General features: G+C 40.3%; 1 protein-coding gene across 1 annotated transcript in view; it reads right to left on the bottom strand.

The window, feature by feature from the left end:
• LOC116847839 (lachesin-like) overlaps positions 1-6,185 on the bottom strand; it is a 549,068-nt gene that overhangs the window by 292,502 nt on the left and 250,381 nt on the right. The gene's annotated exons all lie outside the window — the stretch shown is intronic.

The following is a 6,185-nucleotide window of genomic DNA, read 5'->3' as shown; positions in this document are numbered from 1 at the left end:
TCTGTGAGCTCTCTCTCTCTCTCTCTCTCTCTCTCTCTCTCTCTCTCTCTCTCTCTCTATCTTTTATCTCTCTTTCTCTCTCTAGCTTCTTTACGCGCTGAAGAGAGATACGGAATCCGCGCCAGTGAACAATACCGCCTCGATATGCGCCTCTCGAAATGCGAATTTGCGTCTCTTTGACGTCGCCCGCTTCGCTTGATCATCCTTCCACTCTTTTTTATTTCATTTTCGAAACGGGAGAAAGGGCCACGTGAATTAGAAATGATACGAGACTTCGAGAGCGCAGCAGGACCGACGTACTGCCGGTTTCCGGTCCGCCGTGCATGTCGTCGCGGACGAACGAAAAGGCGGAAGATACTCTCGACACGATGTAGAAGGAACAAATAAGATGATGTCCCAGCGAGGAGAGGACGATTCCCAGAAAGGAGTTTCGTCTAGGGACATTGAATCTTGGATGAGCAGGAACACGACAAATTGCAAGATCAAAGCAGCTGATATAACGTCGTCATACATCGCTCGCCGCTCGCCCCTGCCCAGTCCGACTTATCTTTTTATACATTTAAATAATTTTACATGTATTATTTTCTTCTATTTCAATCTTCACACCTGGATGCCGCGTTTTTGCGTTCTAATCAGAATCTTCGACTTATCTCTCGAATTAGTCCGAGTCAGCCCGAAAAAATGCAAAAGTTATTTAATCGAAAAATTGTTTTATTTTCCTCCACCTACATGTTTACACGGAGAGAATATATATTACAGTTTTTCTTTTATACCAATTTTTTTCAATTTCACCATGTTTCTAGTAAAGTAAAAGAACCGATGCCTAATGGACACTAATAATATCAGTACCTAACTCTGAACATTCTTATACCTTTAGTTTTTAACTTAAACTTTCATCGCAGAATATATGTATACATTTATCATTATATGTGTGTGTGTGTATTCTATATTGAAAATTTAATTAATCATATTTAAAAACTAAGACAATAAAAATGTCCAAAGTTAGGTACCAGTGTTATTAATGTTACTTTTATATTAGTACAGAAACAGACTGTCATTGTGGTTTATATAACTAAGTGACATAATACATATTTTGTTAGAAACATAAATTTTTTAATAACACGTTTTAATTCCTAAAATATAAACAGCATATATAAGATGAAAAATGATAATAAATCAATGCAGAATACCAATCTATTTCTCAGTTGCAAAATTGATTTTTATTATAAAATTCTCTCCATGTATAGTGTTATCGAATATCATTTCAATATTGTCGAAGTCCTCGCAAATATAAATAGATATATTTTACAAAAGAGATAGACTCTTGCGCAATCCCTAGCTTGACAAAAAGAAACTATCCAGCCTTTTTGCGCATAAACGTTTTCATTATTACCGAAGATTTCACTCGCTCAAGTTGTTGCCAATTTTACCGGGAGGAACTGCAGTCTCCCTCTTTTTTTCGTCGTTTTACCGTGCCGGGAAAATGACATTCATATATCAAAGTTGAAAACAGCGCAAAAAATTAAGTACCAGTCCTGACGGGGGAATTAATTCTTAATACGACGAGCGTAATGAGTTTTATTATGAAAATAATACGGCTCGAATATGCGCGCATCGAGAGAACTCGAATAAACTCCCCTATATATGGCTTCTATGAGATCGTAAAAGTGCCCGTATCCGGGATAGGTCAGTAGGGTTTTGCAGCTCGTTTGCGACGCTGCGCGTTATGGTCTGCTTTTCATACGAAACGTCGTTCACAAACACGTTCGCCGACGCTGATGAAAAAAAAGCCGTCACATTATGGTCCACAGACGCGGGAGAAAATAACGAAGAGAGAAAGAGAGAGAGGAAGAGAGAGAAAAAGAGATAGAGGAGCAGGGGGGGATGATAAGTACAGGAAATTCACCGATTCGACTTTATTAAACCCTTTGACGCGGCCTGACGCATCCTGGTCGAACGCGTTTCGCCTTTCACCTTTTCACGCGCACCCCGCAGGGAGATTTCCCTTCGCTCCACGTCAGCAACAGTAGCAGCGGAGTATAGGAGGGAGGAAGATAGAGAGAGAAAACTTTGAAACTTTTGAAGAAAATCTCGCGGAGCTCTCTCGCGGAGCGGCCACGCGCTAATAAAGATTTCTCTATTTTCCGCGCGGAGTTCTCAGAGTAAATTACGCGCCGCTCTGTTTCACGGGTAACTCGACGCGATTGATAACCTGAATAATTTCAAGGAAAACAACAGCTGAGGCGACGGGCAGAAATGAGGTTTTTCCCTCTCTCGCAACAGCCGCGGTCACACGTAGAGGTCCACCCACCACTCTCGTAAAGTAAATGAATAAAAATGTTTCTGATCGAATCGGTGGAGGCAGTGTCTCGCCGATAATTAACGAACACTCGCTGATTTTCAATGGAAACACTGCCCCATCTTATATCTCACTGATTTTGATCAGTGGAGGTAAGATTTCACTGCGAAGTCTGTAGCGCACAAATATTCTGTGCCAAGTCCGACTTCCTAAGTTTGTAGCGATGGATTTGCCCTTTATAGGGCAAAATCTTTTTTTTTAGAGGTGGCGACTTTAATGTCTATTACAAGTTCACATAAGTACCTAGATACATAAAAAATATGTGTGAAACATAAAAAATCTTATATTTATTATCATTATGATTATTATTTGGCAAACATCAACCACAATCCATTCAGGAGAAGTGTTCAACCATTCAGGTTTTATGATCAATATTTCAATTATTTATAGAAATTTGCTTTTTTATTATATATAATATTTGTAAACAAAAATTTAAACTTTACACAAACATAAAAAATTTGCATTAATCTAGTACGTTTGCAGTTACATGTAAAAAAAATTACAAATATGTTAATTTATATTATATACTACAAGTAGATATTATTTCATTCAAAAGTACTTTCATTTTTTAATCAGCATTTTTTATGGCAAGTATTTGTATGATTATGTATAGACCTGTTTTCATTACATATCATCTGTATGACAAAAATTACTGACAAAATTCTATTTTTAATTATTTCCTTTTTGTCTTATTTTATAAAATAGATATTTTGAGTTTCACGTGAGATGATTAAAATATCGACTACAAATTTATAAAGGATTAACGTCTTCCATGTAACTTCAGAAACATACGATAACGTACGATAACGCTGTTTGTATTTGCAAACAGCATCAACTATATCAACATAGCATAGGAACTATATAAACAATAGATGCTTCTATCAACTGGTTCTCCCCGCGAGATCTTACCGATTGCGGTGCTGCACTTGTGACTGAACCACCAGTCGCAGGTGCAGCACATCTCAGTGAAGAATACACCGATTGTACCTCAGGGAACACGTATTTCGCGCGAGTGAAGTTTACGCGGCGCCAGCGTGAGACGACTCTCGCTGTTATTGCACCTCCCACGCCCTCCGCTTCCACGAACTTTTTTCCTTCAAGACTGCCGAATTTATTCCATCGAGCGGCCTGATAATCGGCTTAAGGCATCACCTTTTCGCGCGTATTAAGCTCGGCGAGGTTGGAGGCGTGCTGCTGGCGCAAAACGCGCCGATAAGAAATGGCCGGCCGCGGCGTATGCATCTCCCTGGTAAGACGAGCGTTTTTCTCGCGAAATGTAATTAATAATCCCGAATGCGCATGCATTACCGCGGGTTAATGCGCGCGGCGGCGCAACGCCCCGGCCGTTCCTGCTTTAGTGGAGGAGCCCGGCCACCGCCGTAATGGAGGAGTCTCAGAAAACACGAAGCTCGCGCGCACGCGAGTGTCATACCGCTACTGTACGCATACATTCCGGGCTTTTCGCGTGTGCTTTTATCCAAATTGCCGAGCCGCGTTCGCGCGCTCCGGCTTTGAGACAAAATCATAACCGTGAACAAATTACGTCTTCCGAGCGCGCGCGTCGAGGTATTAAAGTAATTATATTTACCACCGTGATAAGAGAGAGAGAGAGAGAGAGAGAGAGAGAGAGAAATAAACAGACGAAAGGTACGCCACAAACTGCGTTAATTTCCTAAGGCACGCGCGCGACAGTGAATCGGCCGAGCAAGAGAAGCAGACGCGATCTCGCGATGTTCGAGTTTCTACAATCTGCGAAATTTAACACCGCCGAAGAGGAAAGCAAGTCTATCGAAGGTGAAGCGATGGATCCCCTCCTTTAATGACGCGTCGCGACCCCGTCGTCGTCGCCTAGGCCGCACTCGTGTCGTTCAATCGATTGCACAAGTCTTCCGACGTGCCTGCGGAGATAACGTCAGCAGAGAGGGTGGACAAGTCTTTCAGTGACGAAAATAATACGAGAGAGAGGTTGGGAAGAGAGGGAGTGAGATGAAAAGTGCAGGCCGTGCGCTGAATCGAACGACGCGAGGGTCGAAAGTGGTGTGATAATGAGAAGGGAGCAACGCGAGTACCAACGAGAAGGACGCGGGCTAAGAATGACGATCGTTGGCGAAAAGAGGCGTCGAATAAGAGAACGGGGGCCACGTGGGAACGAGGGCGAGAACGTTGACTGCCGGAGGAATAAGTTTGGGGTGATAAATCGGCGAGTCTCGCGCCAAGTGAGAACCTGGAGCGCGCTATGCGCGCGATGGAAGAGAAGATGGTGATGACGGCAGCGGTGGTGATGGTGATGGTGGATGAAGGGGTTGGGGGTTACGAAGAAGCAGAAGAATGGGGAAAATAGGGCTGTTTCGAGATTAAAAACGGGGTAGCCGCGTTCTCCGGCTGCTTAAGCATGCAAATGAAAATAATTTCTTCCGGAAATCTGCCACGAGAGAGACAATTTATCTCGCACGCACTTTCCGCACCGTCGATTTCGAGCGCGCCATATTATCTCCTGGAAGAACAGAGCGATCGTGCGCGGTGGCGCCGCCATGAAAACATAATGAAGCTTCTTATCGCGATTGTGTCGTAATATCAATATACCGTAGATAGATTAAAACGTTCTAACGTGTGAAGCAGTCGTAGGCGTTTTAACACTGGAATGTTCGGGAACGACCACTCCTTTTGAATGCTCGAGTCATTTTGACCCAATGTGACTCTAATATTTTAAAACTCTCTCTGTTTCCTATTACTCGTATGAATGGCAAATTCTGAACACGCTGAGAACATAATATGCAAAATATAGACATTTTTATATTGTAAACAAATTGCAACAGTTTTCATAATCTTATCAAACTTATAATTTCTAACTTATTTCTAATTTCTTAATAATCTTATCAAACTTATAATTTCTAACTTATTTCTAATTTCTAATTTTTTAATAAAGTGCATCATATAATTATTACTTACTTGCACTCTGTAATTAGTAATTAATAAATATAATTAGTAATTAGTAACGGAGAAAATATTGTAGCAAAGTTATATTAAAATTATATCCTTTTTATAAATACTTTTTATAGAGTTGGATTATATTGTAATTTTAATATAAATTACTATAAATATAGTGTAATAATAATAATAATAATAAAGTAATAAATACTAGAAATAATAAAAATTTTACAATCTTCGATTTTATAATATAATATAAAAAACATTACAATGAATGATTACAATAATCTTGTGATAAAAAGTAAAACGTGCATAACATTTTTAAACAAATATATAGTGATTTTAATCAAAATTCTGAATGATCCAAAATTGTAAAAATTTTTTGTAATTTTTGCTATATCTTCTCTGTGTACAAAAAAAAGTCAAAATTCGGTCGGGTGAGTCAGTTTTAAACGGCGGTTATTTGAGTATTCGTCTCATTAAGTGAATCAAGAGGGGAGACGAAATTATGTAGTTATAAATATTATTCAGTAAGCGTCGGTGGTGCTAATCTAATAATGGAGAATAATGACAAATAAATCCGCTTGCAAACTTAAAGGTAAATTACTTTGGAAGTCGCGAGAGAGAAGCCTTTCCCGGCGCGCAAATAAACACAGTTATTCGATAGTTAGGAGTTATAACCTTCCTTTTTTCTCCCTCGTCGAAGATTAAGACAGCTTTCTAGAGTTCGGACGTGCCGTGTAGCTTAAAAGGAAGTGTCGTGCATAGCAAACGATACCGCCGGCACTTAACTGCTCGCCTAGTTCACGCTAATTAAGCATGAATATTTGAAGAAGGACTGCGGCGATGTTATACCCGGCTCTCTCTCTCTCTCTCTCTCTCTCTCTCTCTCTCTCTC

This window comes from Odontomachus brunneus, unplaced genomic scaffold (assembly GCF_010583005.1).
Source record: "Odontomachus brunneus isolate Ranch 3 - 2012 unplaced genomic scaffold, Obru_v1 Obru_scaffold_001, whole genome shotgun sequence".
Lineage (NCBI taxonomy): Eukaryota > Metazoa > Arthropoda > Insecta > Hymenoptera > Formicidae > Odontomachus > Odontomachus brunneus.
This window is presented reverse-complemented; position numbering and strand designations above follow the sequence as displayed.